The sequence below is a fragment of the Protopterus annectens genome, chromosome 1.part1, assembly GCF_019279795.1.
Source record: "Protopterus annectens isolate FY-2018-M chromosome 1.part1, PAN1.0, whole genome shotgun sequence".
Taxonomy (NCBI): Eukaryota; Metazoa; Chordata; order Ceratodontiformes; family Protopteridae; genus Protopterus; species Protopterus annectens.
In genome coordinates this window covers 1596217644-1596240147 of record NC_056726.1, presented here as the reverse complement: position 1 = coordinate 1596240147, position 22504 = coordinate 1596217644, and the positions used below count along the sequence as shown (strand labels likewise).

The 22504-nt window shown below is 40.9% G+C and overlaps 1 protein-coding gene across 1 annotated transcript in view; it reads right to left on the bottom strand.

Moving 5' to 3' along the window:
• Nucleotides 1-22504, bottom strand: part of FHL3 (four and a half LIM domains 3) — a 906726-nt gene that overhangs the window by 412501 nt on the left and 471721 nt on the right. The window contains exon 3 of the mRNA XM_044083498.1: nucleotides 10700-10797. The gene's annotated coding sequence lies outside the window, so the exon portion shown is untranslated. The remainder of the gene's footprint in view (nucleotides 1-10699; nucleotides 10798-22504) is intronic.

Below are 22504 nucleotides of genomic sequence, written 5' to 3'. Positions count from 1 at the left end.
TAATGTAGAATCAATGGAATATTTGGTATGTGAGGATCTGATTCCTGAGCATGCATCCAGGTGCAAAATCTCTTCCATTTACCTTCATAAGATTTCCTAGTGCTAGGCCTTCTGGCTTCTAAGATAACATCCATGACCTGTTCGGAAAGGGTAGGATTAATCATAGACCCTGAATACGCCAGGCTGCCAGGCTGAGAGTTTTGATATGAGAGTGCAGGACCTGGCCCTGATTTTGAGACAAAAGATTTGGAATCTGAGGTAGAATCCAACGAGGTTCCTGGGATAGATTTATCAGTGTTGAGTACCAAAATTGTCGAGGCCAATTCAGGGCTAGTAAGATCAGCTTTGGTTTGTCCTGTTTTATTTTTAATAACACCCTTGGTAGAAGAGGTATTGGTGGAAAGGCATACCCCAAGAGGTTCCTCCAACTGAATGAGAGAGCATCCACTTTCCATGCTAGCTTGTTCATAGGTTAGTACTAGGCTAACTGCCCTTATGGGCCATTTTAAGCCTAGCCAATTACCCTATGTCAGAATCAAACCCTGCACCTTGTGTTTCTAAGGTAAGCACCTTAACCATTACGCCATATATCCTTGTGCAAAAAGTCTGTAACTGGTAGTTGTGGGGAGATGCAAATAGAGCTATGTCCGGGCAGCCCCAGGCTTCTGTAATCATCTTGAATATTTGGGTGTCTAGCATCCACTCATGTGGGTCTGACAGGTTCCTGCTCAGGCTGTCTGCCAGAGTGTTTTGTTTCCCTGGCAGGAATTGAGCTTGTAGGTCCACTTTGCAAGCTAGTGCAGCATTCCATAGAGTCACGGCTAGTCTGCAAAGGGGGTAGGAGTGTGAACCCCCTTGTTTGTTTATGTACCACATAACTGTGGTGTTGTCTGTCCGTATCAGTAGCTGCCCTGGCTGTAAAATATCCCTGAAAGCCAAGAGGGAATTCTGCACAGCTAACATCTCTTTTAAATTGATATGTAGAAGCTTCTGATCCTCTGTCCAAAAACCTTGCAGGCCTTTCCCCTGCAAGTGGGCTCCCCATGCATAATCCGAGGCGTCCGTGGTTATCACTTGGTAGGCTGGAGGTAGACTGAAGGCTTTCCCCTTTGTTTTGAAGACATGCCATGGCCCACCAATGGAATTCCTTTTGCAGGCAAGGCAAGACAGCAATCACTGTTTCCAGACTGTGACAATGCTGGGACCATACGCTTTTTAGGTACCATTGTATCTTCCTCATATGCAGTCTTGCATATGGTATGAGTAGGATGCAGGAAGCCATGTAACCCAAAGCCTGCAGGAATTTTCTTGCAGTTAGTTGAGACATTAACGCCAGGCTTTTGAAAGTTGAAGCCAGCTGTAGTTGTTTTTCTGATGTCAGGAATGCCATCTGGGTTGTTGTGTTTAAAAGAGCACCCAGGAAAGTTATCTGTTGAGTGGGTGTCAAATTTGACTTTTTTACGTTCACAGTGAATCTCAGGTACTTGAGTAGATTCTTAACAAATTCCAGGTGCTGGAGTAAAATGTCCTTGCTGTCTGCTTGAATAAGGCAGTCGTCCAGATAAGGGTAAATTTGAATTCCCTTGAGTCTGCAGTAAGCTACTACTGGTGCCAGGCACTTGGTAAAGACCCTGGGCGCAGTAGACAAGCCAAAGGGCAGCGCAGAGAATTGGTAATGTTTCGAGCCTGCCTTGAACCTGAGGTATCTTCTGCACTCCTGTCTGATAGGAATGTGTAGGTAAGCCTCCTTTAAGTCCAATGTCACCATCCATGCATTTTTGCTCAACATTGGCAGGAGCTGCTGCAGAGTAAGCATCTTGAACTTTGGTATCTCCAGGAAAGTATTTAAGACTGACAGATCCAGGATGGGTCTCCAAGTATTTTGCTTTCTGGGAACTAGAAAGAGTCTTGAATAAAAGCCTTGTCCCGTCTCTGAATTTGGAACCAGTTCTACGGCCCTCATAGCCATGATGGACCTCACCTGTTTTAATGCCTCTGCCCATTGAGTTTTTGGTAGGTGTGGCCATCCGTTTGGTTTTGGTAAGGTGTGAAAGTGAAATCTGTAACCTCTTGAAACTACATCCAGAACCCACTTGTCTTGGGTTATGCAAGTCCAATTTCGGTGAAAAAGAGAAAGTTTTCCTCCCAGAGGAGCTTCTAGGAGAGAGGTTCCTGGAGCCATGAAGGGGGAGTCATTGAGCCGGTTTCCTGTAAGGTTGAGACCTATCTTCTCCACCCCTGGGGGTGGAAGCACTCCACTGTCTAGGTCTAGAAGAGGTCTGTGCTTGGGCCCTCCCTCTGGGGCGCCTATATCTACCCCTCTGAGGCCTGTCCGAGCTGGGAAAGGACCAATTTTTAGCTGGCCAAATCTAGGAGGCTGAACTTGTAAGAAATCCTTAACCGTTTGCATGGATTTTGCCTTATCTACCATTTTCTTTATAACCTCTTCAGCCTTAGATCCAAACAAAACATTATGTTGAACAGGAGCATCCAGTAACTTTGCTTTCACTTGATCAGGCAAATTTTGTTCCTTTAACCAAGCATGCCTTCTAATGACCGTGCCAGTGGCAGCCGCCCTGCAAGAAGCCTCCAAAGCATCAAAACCACAGTGTAAGGTATGTTTTCCCACCTGCTCAGTAGCATGCATCAAATCATGTAATTCCTTATTGTCTGCACATGCAGAAATGGTACCCAGTTTTTGTTTCATAACAGACAAAAGGTATTGCTGATATTTCAACATATGAAATTGACAATTTAAAGCCCTAATAGATAAAGTAGCAGAAGTGTACACTTTTTTGCCCCATCTCTCCAAAGCTCTAGAATCCTTATCTGATGGAAGAGGGTTCTTAGCAGTGGCGGTCTTAACACCCTTAGGACCCTGAGAAATGGTTTCTGGATCAGCAGTAGGATTTTTATAAAGAAACTGGTGGGAGTCAGGGACTCTGTAATATTTATCAGGCTTAGCAGGGGCTGGAGGAAAGGAGTCAGGAGTTAAATTAGACTCAGAAAAGACATCATCCACAATATCCAAAATAGGAGGAATAGCCAGGGGTTTGTGTTGGGGAAGAAGAAGGAAATCCCTAAGCCTTCTCTTAGATTCAGAGTACTCCTGTCCTTCCCAGTGAAAATGTTCCCTCATGTCATGTAAAGTTTCCCCAAAAGAATAATCCTCAGGAGGAGAAGCTGAAGGAATGGATTCCTCAGCATCAGAATCCTCATAAGGAGGGAAAGAATAATCCTGTTCAGAGGAAGACATTGAAGAGATAGATGCCTGATCAGAGGATTCATAATCCAATTCTTGTCTTGGCCTTTTGTCAGGAGGGGGATGTGAACCCCTAAACATAGTTAGCAAGTCCTCCGCCATTTTAAGCATTTGTTTTTGAGATTTAGGTCCCGGATCAGAGGAGGCCTGGGCTTGAGTCTTTGTTTTAGAAGGAGTCTTTGCCTTTGCCTTTATCTGAAGCTGCGTAGGCCTGAAAACCCCCTTGGAAGCCGGTACCTGCACAGCGGCTCCGGACCCATCTGAGGGAGCATTATCCGAAGGTCCTGCACCTGGAGTATTCGAAGGCCTAGTTGGCTCCTCGTGGGAGTCCGTTTTGGCAAGAGGTTCTGTAATGGCCGATGACAGGGGCTGCGAAAGCGCCTCACTGACGACGGCTGAACCAGCAGCTGGCTCTGATTGTAAACTGTCGTCTGATTTGGACCTCGGAGGCCTATCCTTATCCTTGCGCCTTTTATGAACTCCGGTAGTCGGAAGCGTGTCCGACGACATGTTATAATTAAATCACCTCCCAAAGTAATGAAAGGCAAAATTATATCTCTGTTTAATAGTACGTTGATTAAATCTAGCACAAAACAGACAACTAGCTACATCGTGGTCAGGGCCTAGACAAGGAATACAGTAAGAGTGAAAATCCTTATGAGGTATTTGCTTCCCACATGAAATACAACTATTAACTTTTTCTGACATCGGTCTGGAGCAAGAAAAAAGTTTCCCCAACGGGATACTTAGCTTTGAAAAGAAGAATGTCTTTGGTATGAAGCACCAAAAATAACAGGAGTCAGCCGACCGGCACTTGCGAACTGCTTCCACCGCGCGGCAAGAAAGACTGGAGAACATGGCGTCGGCTGGGAGCTTTGTACCCCTGGTGCTCTGACATCAGGGAGCGTGAGTACACAGCCGACGCCGGACCCAGACTTTGGAATTCTGGCCGACTAAGGGCTGCCTGCCGGCAGGAAGAACCCTACACTGATGACTACAACAGTGAAACACGATGAACATCTTTAATAAAAGCAAACTGTATGACTGGATGGGAGGGCCCAAAAGGCAGGAGTCATCATGGTTACAGTGCTAAGAAGTAACATGTGCTAACGTACAAACAACAAGGTGAACATGGCATAGATGTCTATCATAGATATGTTCTTGTAGCATGGAGACACTCCCCCTCACTGTCCCTGTAAAATGTTCTGCACAGAGTTGACCAAGATGTAGTACCAACCAAACCATCTACCGCAGCATCCATACGGTCTTGTGATCACAGAGCCAAAGATCTGGACTAGAATGATCTCTACAAAGATTTGAAGATTCAAAGGGGTAAGACCCTGGCTTTTCCGAGTCGTCACATAATGACAGACATTTGAGTTTCAGACTTCACATCCTTCAGCAAATGCATGGTAATGCAAATCCTGTTACTCTAGCATTTTTTTTTTAGTTTGTAAGAGCAATACTTAAAATCCACCCCCGATTTAAGGCATTACTTCCCCGTTATTTTAGGCCAATTTATTAAGATGTTTATTCTGGGTTCTAACCAATCCTTCCTGACTGAGTGGAACTCCTCCTTGGCATTCACCATACATAAAGTAAGCTACTACTTTAAGAAAAAGATGATAAGCAAACAAGTTGAACCAACAAAGAAAGTGAACACAGGACTACCCCAGTAAATCACCATGGCCCACCCCTCCCCAAGCAGCCTGCTGGTAAGATTTTTGATGGTGCCTTTTAACCCTTTTATAAGAATTAGGAATTACACAAAAGGAAAGCTTTCAAGATGACCCGAGTGTAGATCAGTGTGTTCACTGTACCTAGTCAGCCACTGTTATCAGAGAGCATGTGCATATAAGTTTATGAGCACGTGCAAGACTAAATGGAGATGCACATGTGAGTGTGTCAGAAGTAATCAGCCAGTCAGAAAGCACATGAAGTTCAAAGTATATGTTCCAGTTACAACACTTGATGTGTTTATCTAAAAATAATGACTTGAACCCATCCTGCGCCTCAGTGTCTCATATGAATACATGAGACATGCAATATGGTGTCAGAGTGGGATCCGAAGTTGAAGCAGCTCGCAAACCATGAGGCATGCAGTTAGAAATGGAATAATATACAAGAGTGAACTCGCAAACAGGTTACTGGTTATTCAGAAGTACTTAAATTCATTTTAAATGATTTTCAGTCACCAAACATGTGGCATAGTATTCAGTGTTCAAAGTAATTTCTGAATAGTTCGAAATGTCCAAGATAGTAACATAATGATTAAAGTGCTTGAAATAATCTCCAAACTGTTTAAAATGTTTGAAAAGGCTAAAATGTCTGATTTTTTTTTTTTTGCAATCTACAACTTTTTCACAGTACCTAAGACTTTTCAAAGTGTCCGAAGTGTTGGAGGTATTTTGCAGTGTTAAAATAAAGCATCTTCAGATAGACTGTAGTGCATTTGAGCATAATTATAAATACCAGGTCTATACTTATGTTTTTAAATTTGTTGTTATGGCACAGGAATTTCGCAGACCTGAACTGCTGGTGTTTGATGATAATATTGTAAAGAATTGGGGAGTATTTGAGCAAGAATATGACATTTTCATACAGGCTGCATTTTCTTATAAAGACGCACATACAAGAGCATTTACACTTTACATTTTAGAGGCTATCGAGCAAGAACATTTATTTGTGTATGCACCTGCAGTGTATGCAAGGGAGGGGGAGAACCACCCTATTGTGATACAAGCTGAAATGTCAGAAGATCCTGAGTGGTTAAAACATAAACTTAGAGAAATGTGTTACTCTCAAATGAAGGCACAAGTTTTACACAACAAATCAAAAGCCTGGTGAAAGTATTGCAGCATATATTACCGACTTAAGAAATACAGCAAAAACATTGGTGATTTACGAGATGAATTGATAAAAGACCATCTTGTATGTGGTGCTAGTGAGAAAGATTTTTTGCTTTGAGATAGTGAATTAATATTAAGCAAAGCCACTGAGATTTGCCAAATACTTGATCTTACAGAAAAGCATACAAATATGCTTACAAATGAGAAAGGCATGCTTGCAGTATCTGCGAGTTCAAATTTTGATAGTGTACAGCAGGAAGTTAAGATGAAAAAGAAATAAACCAAAAGGCAGTGCCACACCCAACTTCATTATTAACTGTCGCAATTGTGGAGGCAGCCATGAACCTAAAGAGGAAAACTATTTAGATTTTGGTCAGCAATGTTACAAATGCAAAAAGTGGAATCATTTCAAAAGGCCTTGCAAGTCTAAAGTATCGCATGCTTATGTTAAAAGAGAGTATCCGAAGAAGCAAGTAGATCAGACAGAGACTGTAGCAAACTCCAAGAGCTGTGAGCAAACAGCAGTTAATACAGTAGACTATCAGTTATCAGCAAACAACATATTTTGTACCATACAAATTAATGGGAAACCTGTAGAGCTTAAAGTAAACACTGGATCTAAGTGCAATGTTATATCAGCACAAATGCTTGCTGAAGTAAAAGCTGGTGAGAAACTTGATACAGCAAAGCGTGCAAAGCTAGTTGCTTATGGTGGTGAAGAGATTCAAACTGATGGCGCAGTAGTTTTTTCATGCCATTCTGCTGGAAACAGCTACGACTTGCATTTTTATGCAGTCATTGTTAGGCCTCAAAGACAGTCTGAGAATAGAACCGATTTCATTTAATAAAGAGGTTCACCATTAAAAGTATGAACATTGAGTATTTTTAGTTAATATGCTGATATTTTCAAAGACGAGCTTGGTAAACTTCTAGTCACATATTCCATGATGTTAAACCATGAAGCAAGTCCAATTGTCCGAGCAGCACAGAAGATTTCAGTAGCAATGCAGAGTAAAGTAAAAGCAGAAATAGATAAAATGATGAATTTAGGTGTCCTTACTCCAGTAGAAGAACCGAATGGGAATTCTACATGGTCGTAGCTCATTAGAAAAGCTCAGATGACATTCAAATATGTATTTATCCAAGAGACTTAAAATTCTATTGTACTTTCAAGTCTTAGATGCAAAAAGCTCCTTCTGGCAAACTTTGCTGGATTAGAAATCTTCACTGTTAACTACATTCAGTACACCATTTGGTAGATACGGATTTTTGAGAATTCCATTTGGAATCAATTCTGCCAGTGAAGTCTTTCAACGTGCCATAGAACAATTTTTTTTTCTGGTTATCCATGTGCTATTATAGTAGACAATTTGTTGTTGAAGCAATGGTGAAAAGAAACCTGACAGAAACCTCAGGAAAATTATAGACCATGCAGGTGAAATTAAACTGAATCCTCAGAAATGTAAATTCAAACTGAAAAGTTACTTACGTGGTACATTTGCTTACCACTTCTGGCTTACAACTAGATCTGTCTAAGCAATCAACAATTTTTGAGATGCCAGTTCAAGAGACAGTCACATCTTTACAACGTTTTCTAGGTGTGGTCAACTATTTAGGAAAGTTCATCTCAGACTTGAGTGAGCTTTCTGCCCCATTATGCGACTTGACATGGAAAAATGTAAACTGGTCCTGGTTAAAACACCAAAGAGCATTTGATATTTTGAAGAAGAAATTGAGCTATTATGATGTTCACAAACCTGTAACTCTTTCTTGTGATGCTTCAAAGTACGGCCTTGGTGCAGCATGTCTTCAAGAAGGCATACCAGTAGTCTGTGCATCAAGAACATTAACCCAAACAGAGATGCATTATCCACAAATAGAGAAAGAACTTTTAGTAGTAATGTTTTGCATGTCTGAAGTTCAATGATTATATTTATGGCAGACCTAAAACACAACCTCTAGTCACAATTTTGAAAAAGCCAAAGCATACCACCCCAGCTCAATTGCAATGAGTGATGTTAAAATTGCAAAAATACAGTTTCAATAATCTTTACAAAAGGGGCAAATACTTGTACCTTGTGGATGCTTTGTCACACACACCCAGACAAATGACAGAGCAACATGAAAATGAAACAGCAGACTTTGAAGTCATAGAAGTCAGAAATTTTTCATCATTACGGCTTTATGAACTAAGAAATCACACAGCTTCAGACACAGATCTCCAGAAGCTAAACACTATCACTTAAGGATGGCCAACAGGACAAACCAGTTTACCACTTGATATTCAGCAGTATTTTTCCTTACAGAGATAAGCCTAACATAATGGAAGATGGAATCATCATGAACGGTCCAAAAGTGGTCATTCCTAAAGCATTACAACAGGAATATATCAAAATTTTGCATTGTGGTCACCCAGGTACTCATTCAACCAAAGAAGGGCAAGAGGCATTGTATTTTGGCCTTCTATGTCTAAATATATAGAGAAGGAAACTCTAGCATGTTCAATTTGCAACAACAGCAAACCACATCGACAAAAAGAACCACTTCAGCTACACCAAATTCCTGAGTTACCACGGTTGACGGTTGCTATAGATATTTTTGAATGGAATGGTCAACATTACAATGTTAGTAGACTCTTACTCAAATTGGTTTGAAATTGACCTACTTCCTAACTTGATGTCCAGTGCAGTCATTACAAAATTGAAGAGACATTTTTCTGTCTATGGTAGTTCGCACAAAGTCATGTCTGCCAAATGGTGCAAAGTTTACAAGTCAGCAGTTCAAGAAGGATGTCAGACCTCAGGAAGAATCTCAATATGCTAGAGGAGTTCGTCAAAAAGTTCAGAAGCCTTATACTGGGATGTGGTACTCTTGACAGTGAGTTTGAATGTAGAAGGATCTCTAGAGGGCTAAGACTTCCAAACCTCCTGCCTGGCATAACATGGACACTAATGTTCAGTCCAAACGGGATGCTATGAATGAGTACTTCCCATTACGTAACCAGTCTCTTCAGTTTGCTTTCTTGAAGAATTAGCATTCACATAAGGGAGAGCCAAAGGCAGTTTTGGTTAGCTGTTCATTCAGGCCTAAGTCCAAACTTCCCTGCTTGAGGAGAGCTATTACTGGCATTCACAAGACATGATGTCAGATCATTTTAATAAAGAAAGAATGACCACCCAATTGCTGGTACAAGAGGAAAAGGTCACAGGAGTACCAGAGACAGCTGCCACACACAGTACAGAACTACCACTATCCTCCCAGCCACCTACTACTGGCTTGATTTATAGTGGCACCTACTAAACCTTCCTAAGAAAGAGTTTCACGAAAGGAAAAGATGTCAAATCACATGAGGATAGCAGAGCTTTAGAAAAAAACTCAAGTTCAGAATCCTTCAAAGAGATTATCTATTCCTGAATCCCCAATGAGCTAAGGATTTCCAGACTCCTGGCTGACCATAATAAGGACATTAACATCTGTCCCAGTGGGAAACTGTGAACAAGGATCTGTAACTGCAGTTTTTCCCCCAGTATTGGACCACCCCTCTTCCATGTGTTTTCGTGAGAATTATTCATATGAAACAAACAAAATAAAAATACTAAAACAGACTGGTAAATTAAATAGACTAAGAATGGAAAGCTAGAACATTTTAGATGGAAAGACAGCATTACACATATTTTGAATTTTAAAATGCTGTGTACTTATCAACAAATCTATATTAAGTGATGCTATCTTAATAAAATCATAGTACAATTTGCGTAAGATTTCTATCAGTTCTGATATGCACCAAAAAAGCATTCTACTTCTGCTGTTATCCATTTTTTTTTTTAAACAGCAAACAGCTACTTTTCCTGTCCTTACTGTACCCTATAGATATGTAAGACATCGCCCTTTTAAGTCACCATAAACCAATACAGAAATTACACAAAAAACAATGGCTTTGCATGAAAAGAGCAGCAGTGATTGGAGAAATTAAGTGTCCCTAACCACAACTCAGTCTCATTAAAAAGAGACATTTAAAGTCATCAAAAACCACATAATTTCAAAATTCTTTAAAGTCATCAAAAAACACATAATTTCAAAATTCTTATCTATGACTACTGGCTAACTCAATAAAAGTAAGAATACCCGTTCCAAAAGAAAGAGCTCCCACTATGTTCTTGCACCCCTTATTTTATAAAACCCCACTCTACGGTACTTTGCAAGAATGTTACAAGTAGTGCGAGAGGTTGCTGCTAACACTAGTATTCTTCTCCAAGGTATGTAACAATTTTTGAAAGGATCCCTTTTCAGTAAATCCTGATTTTGGTTAACTGAATGAATTAGTTAGCTGCAACTCAGACAATAGCTATTTGTCACATGTTCTGGCAACAATGAAGTACAGACATCTGCAACTCACACTTGATATGCTGCGTCAGACACAGTGTACTACATGCATGCAAAGACATCCTTTGCACCAAAAGACTCCTACTAATAAACAATTTTGAATGATATAGCTTTTATTAGCTATCTCCTTCATTTATCTGTAGTGTCTGGTGCTTCCCTAAAACAAACGAAAATATGCAATATAAAATGGAATAAATTTACGTACCTGCAGTGGGAATTTCCAAATTAAACTTTCAGTGCTGGTTACTTTTTGAACTCTTGGTCAGTATTTGTGGGCCAAACCTTTCCTGCCTCCTTCAGCTTCTGTAAATAGAAATCAGCACATTTCAGTTTAACATTCAAATTAAACAACAGACAACTTATTTGCAAACTTCAGTGATACTGCATTTTGAATAGTCTAATGCTGCTCTTGTTCGGTGAACAGCATAATAAAAGAAAAAGAAAAACTGAAGCTTCATGGCTACTGCATTTGGTATTCCTTTTCATTCCAGTATCAATATAAATCTGTAATGTGACCTCCTCTTCCCTTTCAGTCCCTGTCAGTTTTTATACCCAGAGTTAATCTACCAGGTGGATGATGCATTCAAAAATCCCTTTCACCTGTGATCCATGCCAAGCAGCAGACCATGCAGCAGGATACAACACATCTGTAGAGTTAAAAAGTTCAGACTAACAAAAACAGTACCTCAAAGAATCTTAAAGTTTAAGAAACACGCAAGGAAGAGAAACATACCAAAGTAAATAACTGTGGCAAATGGGTGAAAATGTACAGACAAGCAGAAATAACTGTGGTAAATGGGTGAAAATGTACAGACAAGCAGCAATAACTGTGGTAAATGGGTGAAAATGTACAGACAAGCAGCAAGCAGAACACTATTAACACACACCAAGCAGCAGGCACAGGCAGCCCTAACGTATGTGGCCATTTCCCAAGTTTTGCAACAGCTGAAAATGAAGATCAGTGTTATAAAACAAAACTGCTATTAAAGAAACATTCTTCCACCATTTCCTGCTAGCTAAAACATCTAGTACTGATTTAACTGATCTACTTCTGAACACCTCTCCATGTTCCACAGCAACTCCTCTTGTCCAGCTCTGCTTGTTACTACAGGAAATGACACGGATTCATTTGGTAATCATTAATATTCATACTAGTGAAACCATTTATATTTCACAGTACTTCCCTTAGGTATCTGGGAATCTCATATACTCCCCATGCTTGCTAGTATCTGGGAATCTCATACACTCCCCATGCTTGCTAGTATCTGGGAATGTCATACACTCCCCATGCTTGCTAGTATCTGGGAATCTCATACACTCCCCATGCTTGCTAGTATCTGGGAATCTCATATACTCCACATGCTTGCAAGTATCTGGGAATCTCATATACTCCCCATGCTTGCTAGTATCTGGGAATCTCATATACTCCCCCCATGCTTGCTAGTGTCTGGGAATCTCATATACTCCCCATGCTTGCTAGTATCTGGGAATCTCATACACTCCCCATGCTTGTTAGTATCTGGGAATCTCATATACTCCTCATGCTTGTTAGTATCTGGGAATCTCATATTCTCCCCATGCTTGCTAGTATCTGGGAATCTCATATTTTCCCCATGCTTGCTAGTATCTGGGAATCTCATATACTCCCCATGCTTCCTAGTATCTGGGAATCTCACATACTCCCCATGCTTGTTAGTGTCTGGGAATCTCATATTTTCCCCATGCTTGCTAGTATCTGGGAATCTCATATACTCCCCATGCTTCCTAGTATCTGGGAATCTCACATACTCCCCATGCTTGCTAGTGTCTGGGAATCTCATATACTCCCCATGCTTGCTAGTCAAGTTACGCATCTGGGAATAAAGTTCACCGTGTTTGAGATGAGCAATCAGTAGCACCTTCAAAATAAAAAAATAATTAGCTTAACACAACAAGAAGTGCCGTACTGATCTAAAAAACAAAACACAAACTACATATGTTAATTCCACAAGAAACAGCACTTAAAAATGAGCTGCATACTTCTGGTGTTTTACTGAGCAAATTAATGCACATTTTGGCAAGGACCAAACCTTAAAACTTCACTGCCTGCAATGCCCAGTGTCACCATATAAACCATTGGGCTTTCCTGCCAGTTTAATACTTATCTGTTTTTTTTTTCTGTTCTCTTTATCAAGGCTTATGGACTAGCTTCTAATTAAAAAAATCAGAGTGTTTCTTGTTTTGAGTAAAATATGGCAGCATCTCTGGTCTTTATTTTCTTTTTTTTTTAGTTATGTTTAGTAAATGTTTACTATAACAATATAATACACAATACATATAAATCAAGTGATAATACAATCCAGAAGCCTAAACAATATATTCAACAAAACTATATACATGGTCCATAACAAATAAAATCTTCTCATCAAAATTAATATTTATCTAATAGATCTTTCAATTTTAGCCAAGACAACTTCTTGAGTGGCCATTGGTGTTCTGTTATAAACTGTCTTTCGGCTTTTCCCGGTTAGGGGTCGCCACAGCGGAACTCTGATCCGCTAATGATTGGCAATACATTTAGTTTCAATTCCCTATTATATACAATTTTTGTTAACTCAAGGAAATCAGAGAATGAGAGGGGTTTTTGACATTTCCAATTCATTGTAATAATTTTCCTTGTAATTACAAGAAGTAGCCAAAGAAGATGAGTTTGTATTTTTGGTGTTGACCCTGGTATCGGTGCATTTGGTCTTTATTTTTTGATGCCTTTTTTTTAGTCACCATACACATTAAAATATTCCAATATATAAACTATTTATTGTACAATTTTAAACCTCAGCATTAACAAATAAAGTAAGTCTTGGTTCATTTATTTAGATGAATCTATTTTTCCGTTGTCGAGACTGATTTTTGGAAAACATGCATTTTCACTTCATTTGTTATCTGTAAGTATACACAACTACTGCAACTTTTTCTGAAACAGGATCAGTGTTACACTTCATTACGCTGCAACAGAAATGACTAAATTACTATCCAAAATTACTTACAGAGAATACTTTGGGATCCATCCATCCTCAACTCCTTTTCTCATTTTGCACATGGGGTCCGGGACATGGGGTCCGGGTGTCACTTCACCAGTGACAATCACCTCAAGCCAAGGTTTACAACACCGAATGGCTAGCCCCACCATGGTAGTTCATTCATACCACTCACTCACACACAGACTCAGATCTATGGCCAATTTAGTGTCTCCAATTAACCTACCGCATGTCTTTGGAATGTGGGAGGAAACCAGAGCACCAGGAGGAAACCCACATGACCGCAGGGAGGACATGCAGACTCCGCACATAAGGCACCCTAGCCGAGAATAGAACTGGAGGGCTTCTTGCTGTGAGGGGACAATGCTAACCACTGCACCACCACAGTCACCCTCACCACTGTGGCTACCCCACAGAGAATAATTGGGGACAGGAGCAGATTATTCATATACACCGATTCTAGCTGTAGGAAAGCAGATGGAGTTGTGTGCATGTATGTGTAATGTGCTTACATCCACCCCCTAACACACACACACAGACACAAATCCACTCACATGCATTAATCTAAGGGCCTACTTGATGTTCCTGACATTACACCTAGCAAGCTTGTTCTACTTCAGACAAGCTTAATACATTCTGTTAAATCAATGAGAAAGATACAACTGTATATAATGTGACAGTGCATTTACTGCAGAAGGCTGTGTTCCTGCAGCCCCCCCCCCCACCTCAATGTGAGGTTTCTACTCCCAAATCCCAATCTCTAAATATTCTATCTCTTAGTCATACCATCTAAAAGAAAGAGAAGTAAGTAAACACATTTCCCTTTTAACCGAGTTGGTGTGACCTCCGTGGTAGCAGAAATCTGTAGTATTCGGGGTGAGGGGGGTGCAGATCTTCCAACAGCAGTTGGCAAATCAGACTTTAGTAAGTGTTTTTTAGCATCTAAGCAGATCCATATTAAATGTGCAGCACAGCCTGGCAGAAGCACACTGTGGGATAACATTTGCCAAAAAATGCATAATTTTATTTTAAAATGAGTAATTAAAATGATGCTGTATGAGATGAGGTTTACTTCACACATTAACAGAAAAAAGTGGAAGAAGTACACAGAATAAGTTTGTCAATCAAATCAATCGTCCATCAAAGAAAACATTACCACGCATCAGAAATTTAGCACAGGCAACTGAATAGCATGACAAAGATGCTGCGGCAAAATATCTGATTTTTTTTCTCTGATGAAAAAATGGGCAATGTGTGAATGCATGAAAAACTTTACCTTGAGTGAAAATTAACCTCTGTCCTTTCTACTTTGATTATGCTGGTTAATGTGTTTGTACAAAGGAAAGCAAATGTATTTGAAACTCCACCCCCTCCATTACCAAACACCACAGCAATTAGTAATTATGCAACAAATGATAAAAACTTCTGATGTATCTATACAAATGCTGTACAGCTGCATGGTACAAATGTCAAATGTTCCACACAGCTGAGCACATTTAGCATTCAGGAACTTGCTCAAGTGTCCCTTAAACTGTGAAGTACTTGTGTGCAACGCTTTAAAGTCTCCTCCACTCCATCTAGTTATGTCACCCTATCATTTAATTTCATATCCACTGATTTTTGTCACCTTTACCCAGATCTCCATGCATTTACCCAGTCATCTACAGAACTTGCTTTATCTAATTCATGGTTACAGGGAACAAAATATGATCCCAGAAAGCAAGGAGTATAAGACAGGAACTAATCTTGGATGGGATGACAGGCCAGATGAAGAAAAACACAATACACACCAGAAACAATGTGGGACACTACCATTTTGTTTACCTTTGCTACTTCCATTACAAAAAAAGCATTAGTCATCTGTCCAGCACATTTTATTAAGTTGGATGTTCAAGTGAAACATTTAGCAAAAATAGGATGCAAGAAGAATCATTCAGAGAAAGAGGTTAGACTGCCCATCCTCAGGGTCACAAGTTGTACTGAAAGCTGTCTACACTGGAGAATTGGTGGCTAATACTCTTTATTCAGGCTCGTAACAAAACCACATTTATTATTTGCTTACATCTTGTTAGCTATTGTTTTCCTCTTTTCCGTTAATTGTCATTATATATTTTTAATGCTCTTATTAATACATCTGAAGTTGAAGCTGCTATTGCCTGTGACGTTTCAGCTTCATTCACTCAACACACTGACTTGCAGTGTGCCTTCCTGACTGGTTCCTTACTGCAGGAATGGAACTGGATAGACTTAACTGCAGCCTTTCATTCAGGCTGACAGCTCTCAACCATAAGTCGATTTATAAAGTCACTCAGGTGATACTACAGTAGGCGATCAGTGCTAGCTAAATGCCAACTGGTCAGAAGGCTCACGCACAGACTTCAATCAATTTGCTATCTTTTGCATATCAGGACGGCTGAGTGGTCTAATGCACCAGAGTCAAGGGTTAATCTCCTTTCATGCACCTCATGGAAATTTTGGTCTACAGATGGAGGTGTGGGTACACATCCCACTTCTGACAGCTAAATTTGTTTGGGAGACGGGGTGTATATTAGAGGCCCGAAGATCCATTTCAGCGAACTGGAAAAGCGCGACACATATTGCGCGAACGACGGAAATGGCGAACATCCAAAACCGCGAAATTTGAAATGTCGAATTGTCATGGTTGGCCCGTCTGCGGTATAGCCCCGTAAGGTAAGTGTGCGATAGTTACGGACCTTAGGGTTAGGGTGCAGGTTAAGGCAAGTGCATAGATAGGTAATGTATGTAAGGTTTAGTGTAGGGTTAGAAGTAGGGTTTTGTTAAGTGTATATTGTGTGGATTATTTGTTTTGTTTGGGTATATCTCCATAGGGTAAAGTGTGCGATAGTTACGGACCTTAGGGTTAGGGTGCGGGTTAAGGTAAGTGCATAGATAGTAATGTATGTAAGGTTTAGTGTAGGGTTAGAATTAGGGTTTGGTTAGTGTATGTATGTGGTTTATTTATTATGTTTGGGTAGGTAGTATGTAGCGTGCGGTGGGGTTGGCCGACTATGACGATTTGAGATTTTAAATTTCACGGTTTAGGGGGTTCGGCGTATTTGCGGTTCGGGCTATATGTGTCACTGTTATCGTATTCACTAAAAAGGGTTTTCGGTTTTATAATATAGACCCGGAGATTGGCATAATGGTTAATCTGTTTACATTACAAACGCAAGGTGCAGGGTTTGATTTTCATATTGGGTCATATGCTAGGCTTAAAATGGCCCACAAGGGCAGTTAGCCTAGTACTAATCTATGAACCTATGAATCTATGGAGTTAGTCATTCACTGAATGTTATGCAGTGTGCATTAAAAAAGGTGTCCATGGGCTTTGAAGATGTTATATCCAATTATTCCGTATGCGATACCTAAGCATTTTGTTCAATGTGTTGATGAAGCTGCCTGCATTCTTTTTTGAATACAATCATATTATTTTATAGCAGAATGCTGTACTTACTTTTACTACATCAGGTCTGCCAGAGGAAAGAATGCTTAACTACTGTGTTACATGTAATGTTGACAAAATTGTTGTCAAATACCCAAGAGCTAGGAAGTCACGGAAACTGTTGATGAGACAAAACAATTAATAGAATTTTAGTCAGAAAATGTTTTCACACAACATACAATTTCATTATACTAAAGGCATAAAAGTTTGTTACTAGAAAGTTGCTACACAGATTACATGAAAGCAGTTCTTGACAGACTTTGGTGATAAATACAAAATATCAAACAGCTAAGTGTAAAAGTTAGTGTTTTCTTCAAATCAAATTATATAAAAGTTAATAAAATGTCAGAATTTGAGAAATAACAGTGACCATTAATAAACAGTACTAGAAGCAGGCAAAAAAGGTACACAAAGGCCAAAAAAAATGTTACTACAAATGCCAGGTCTTCAGCCTTTTGGTGCAATTACTCATTGCCTGAGTTGACTATGAATATTTGTTTGTGTCTTTCGGCTTTTCCCTGTTAGGGTTCGCCACAGCGGAACTCCGGTCCGCTAATGATTGGCAGTTGATTTTTACGTAACGGCTTGCCAAGCCTGACGCACAACCTTCAATGAAGGTACGCCCATTCACGCATGTCTCCATGCAGAAGACGCTCTAGATGAGAATCGAACCGGACAGCATCTTACTTTGAGGCGACAACGCTACCGCAGCCAGAAACTATTCTGCAATACTACAATACTTGGGCAAAATTTGTTTTACATAGCACAGCTGGTAGTAAGATGTACAACATGCTAAACACATTCATAAACAGCGAACACATACAGCAAGATATGAGAAAGTCACAAAATACTGACAGCCACAAACAAATCTACCTTATGGTATTAGCTTAAAGGACAACAATGGGATTCTATTAAATGCTCAACTTCTCTGTCCTTTTTCTCCATGTCTACAGTCCCTGCTATGAGTAATCAACAAAATAGCACTTAAGATATTTTGAATCGACTGTTTCTTTGCACTAGAACAGTACCTTACTATACTGTGGTGGTTTCACTTTCAAAAAACTTTTATCCCGCCCTGGAAAAGCTTGCTCCAGTCTCCAATTCACTGATGCCATCAAGGCCAATGAATACAGGTAGTTTTCTGGCCAATTCCCTTCCCAAATTAATATCACCATGACTGTCCTAAAAACCTACCCATGCTGTTATGTCACAGCTCCCTGGTCCTTCCTCTACCTATGCAGAAAGTAAAGTCTAGAACAAGGAAACAGTACATGAGTCAAGTCTCCTGCTGTGAGCTGTCAATCACAGGAGGTAACAGCTCAAATTACCCTTAGCACTTTGACAGCTAGGGAAGTTAGGTGTGAATGGGGGTGGGAGACAAGTCGAAGGAGAACAATTCAGGCTTTACAAAAGACTGCATTTTAGCCATTCTAAAAAGAAGCCACAGTAAAAAGCACTTTGAAAGTCTGTTCTGTGGTATTTGCACCATTTGCAGTTTAAGTAGTCATTGAATGGCATGAAATGTTACTTAAAATTAACTGATGGAAAGACAACACAGTATGCATGTAAAATCAATGCAGTGACAGGAGCTTTAGGAAGAAAGAGGCCTGTGTGATGTAATTTTTTTTTACAGACAGGCACTGCATTGTGGGATATTTAGAGGAAGACTAAATCAGGAACACTTTAAGATGCTAGACCCCATGTGGTCAGACTCAGAAATTATGTATAAAAATATTTAAAAACCTGTAAATAGTCCCAGAGTGGTATTAAAATATAGGAAACACCAAATCATGATGAGATATACATGTTTTTTGAGTCTGTAGGTGCGGTTCTTCTTTAAAAAGGATAGACAATGACTAGATACTACACAAAGTTCAGGTCACTAACACAGAACTGTAATTTTACACAAACTAATTCAGAAATCAGCAACATGGAAGTTAAGTCTTCTTTCGTACAGTATTTGGATCAACATGTTAGTTTTTCATTGGCGGGGGGGGGGGGGTCGGGTCTTCATGTTCTCTCACTGGGTCCATGTACATTTTTGCCATGTGTTCCAGTTTGCAAATGCATCTCAAACATATGCCTAAAGGTAAAGTGATGATCCTCAGTCTCATTTACACATGGCGTGAACACTTACCTAAGTGCATGTATCCAGTGATAGACAGGCATCCTGTCCAGTATTGCCTTTGCTGCCTTGTGGCCAATGAATGGCAAGATCAACTCCACCGCCCAAGAGACTCTAAAAAGTACAGTTGTGTACACTTACCATAAATGTAGATGTTCGAGTGTATTCACTGTTGCAGTCATTACATTTGGGTTATCTGTCTGCAGGTAGCCCACAGCCGGCCTGAATATCAAAGTCTTGGATTCCTGCGTCGGATGCTGTCTCATCTTCCATGACGTCAGGTATTCAGGGGTATAAAGCATGCAGCTGATGCCATTGCATCAGTTGTTCTTGCTCCAGATGTCAGGTGCCCCCATAATGCAAAGCAATAATATGTTAGGTTACACCTCCAACAAAAAGCAAATACACCAGGAAGCTTAAATACACCAAACAAGAAGGAAGGTAGAGCCAAGAGAATTCAGGGGGTTGGAGGGAGGGTAACCAGGACTGCAACAGTGAATACACTCGAACATCTACATTTATGGTAAGTGTACACAACTGTACTATGTTCACAGTGTTTCACTGTTGCAGTCATCAAATTTGGGTTGATTCCCAAAGCTAAGGAAGGGAGGAGGAAGTTAGAGAGCATTACAACCAGCTATTAAGCCCTGCAAGTCTGCAGTAGCAAAAGTATGTGGTAATGCTTGGTGAAGGTATGTACATAGCTCCAGGTAGCAGCTTCTAGGATGCCCCTGGTAGGGACTCCTCTGAGGAAGGCGGTAGATGCAGCCCTTGTGGAATGTGATCTTATCCCCTGTGGGGTAGTTTTTCCATGGTGCTTATAGCAGAAATGAAATGCAATGGGCTATCCATTTAGAAATGGTTTGCTTTGAAATGGCCTTCCCCTCTGCCCCTTCAGCAAAGCCAACTAGCAGCTGTTCAGATTTTCTGAGAGGCTTGGTCCTGTCCAAAATAAAATCTAAGTTGTCTGTGCACGTCCAAAGAGTGCAGTATTCATTCACCTTTGTTTTGTGGGTTCGAGAAAAAAGTAGACAAATGAATGGACTGATTTAGGGCCACACTACACACCACTTTGGGCAAAAAGGAAGGATTGGTCCTGAGGGAAACCTTGTCTGCATGGAAGAAAATGAAGGGCTCCACTGCCATGAGGGCCTGTAATCTAGACACTTTTCTTGCTGAAGTGATGGCTAGAAGGAAGGCTGTTTTCCAAGAAAGGAATTTCAACTCTGCAGTTGCAACTGGTTAAAATGGAGCGAGAGTGAGCTTTTCCAATACAAAGTCAAAGTTCCAGGCTGGAGTAGGGGCTCACCTAGGGGGGTCTTAAATTTTTGGCCCCTCTGAGGAACTGCTTTAGCAGGGGGTGAGAGAAGAGGGGTGGTTCAGTATTATATTGTGCTGAAATGGCAGAGGCATGAATTTTAATTGACGAGAAAGATAGGCCCTTGTGGAGCATTTCTGTTAAGTACTGAAGAATATGAGGTAAGCTGGGCACTGTTGTGCCCATCTCCTGAATTTGGCTCCAGGAACAGTATCTTTTCCACTTTTCAGCATAAGATTTTCTAGTGCTAGGCCTCCTTGCTTCCAGAATAACATCTAACAGCTGCTTACTGAGGGATGCTATTGGAGAGCTCAAGGGATTAGCCAGGCTGCAAGGTTCAGGGTTTGAAGAGGAGGGTACAGAATCTGGCCCACCTGCTGGGACAGCAGAGAAGGTGTCTGAGGTGGGTGCCATGGTTCCAGCGGTATCATACTGCACAAGAGGGGGTACCAGTGCTGGCGTGGCCAGTCTGGTGCAATCAGTATTGTCCTTGGTTTGTCTTGTTTGATCTTTAGCAGAACCTTAGAGAGGAGAGGCAGAGGGGAAAAGGCATAAACAGAGAGGCTTTCCCAGATAAAGCACAGGGCATCCACTTTCCAAGCTTGACTGTGGGGAGTCCTTCTGCAGAATTTGTCCAATTGGTAGTTCTGGGGGGAGGCAAACAGGTCTATTTCTGGAGTCCCCCATTTGTTCCTCAAGAGGTTGAATATTTTTGGTTACCGTTTCCTTTCGTGTAGGTCCATGAGATTTCTGCTTAGGTCATCTGCCAGTGAATTTAGCTTGCCTGTCAAGAAGTGAGCTAGTAGGTGCACTTGGTAGCTCAAGGCTGTATTCCACAAAGCCAAGGCTAGTCTGCAGAGAGGGTATGAGTGGGGTTCCCCCTGCTTGTTTATGTACCACATAACTGTGGTGTTGTCTGTCTTTACCAATAATTGTCCTGGAAGGATGTGGTCCTTGAAGGCTGTCAGGGAATTCTGTACAGCTAACATTTCTTTTTGGTTGATATGCAGGTGTATCTGACACAGGTTCCATTTGCCCTGAATGCACTGCCCTGCCAAGTGAGCCCCCCCCAATGCATAGTCGATGCGTCTGTTATTAGGGTATAGGCGGCACGGGGTAGATTGAAAGGGAGACCCTTGTTGAGGTGGCAGGCCTTTGCCCACCAAAGGAACTCTGTCTTTATACAAGGAATGATAGGAATCATTGTTTCCAGGTCCTGAGAATGTCGGCACCATAGGCTTTTTAGATACTATTGTAGTTTCCTCATATGCAGTCTTGGATATGGAATTAGTAGAATGCAAGAGGCCATGAACCCCAGGGCTTGCAGAATTTTCCTTGCAGATAGCTGGGACTTTGCGGCCAGTAGTTTGAAGTAGGCTGTCAAATAAACTTGTTTCTCTGGCATGAGGAAAGCCATCTGGGAAGTTGTGTTCAAGCTTGCTCCCAGGAATACAATCTGTTGGCAGGGTACTAGGTGAGATTTCTTTTCGTTTATGGTGTACCAAAGTGAGGTTAGAAGTTTCTTTACAAATGCCAGATGTTTTAATAGCAAGTCCTGGCTTTCTGCCTGTATCAGACAATTGTCCAGGTATGGGTATATTTGAATATTTCTCTGCCTGCAAAATGCAATGGCCGGAGTTAGACACTTTGTGAATACCCTGGGTGCAGTAGATAAGCCAAAGGGAAGTGCAGAGAACTGATAGTGCATGGAGCCTTCTCTGAAGCGTAGGTATTTCCTGTAAGATTCCCTTATTGGAATGTGCAGGTAAGCTTCCTTTAAGTCTAAGTTTGCCAACCAGGCATCTTTGTCCAGCATACGGAGCAGCTGTTGAAGTGTTAACATTTTGAATTTTGGGATTACCAAAACGGTGTTTGGAATAGAGAGGTCCAGGATAGGATGCCAGTAGCTGTCTTTTCTGGGTACCAGGAAAAGGCTTGAGTAAAAACCTTGTCCCCTTTTCTTCTTCTGGGACAGGATGAATAGCCCTGATACTTAGAACAAAGAGAACCTGCTGTTGAGCCTCTGCCCACTGATTTGGGGGTAGGTCTGGCCAACCGTTTGGGGTTGGTAAGGTGTGGAAGTGGAA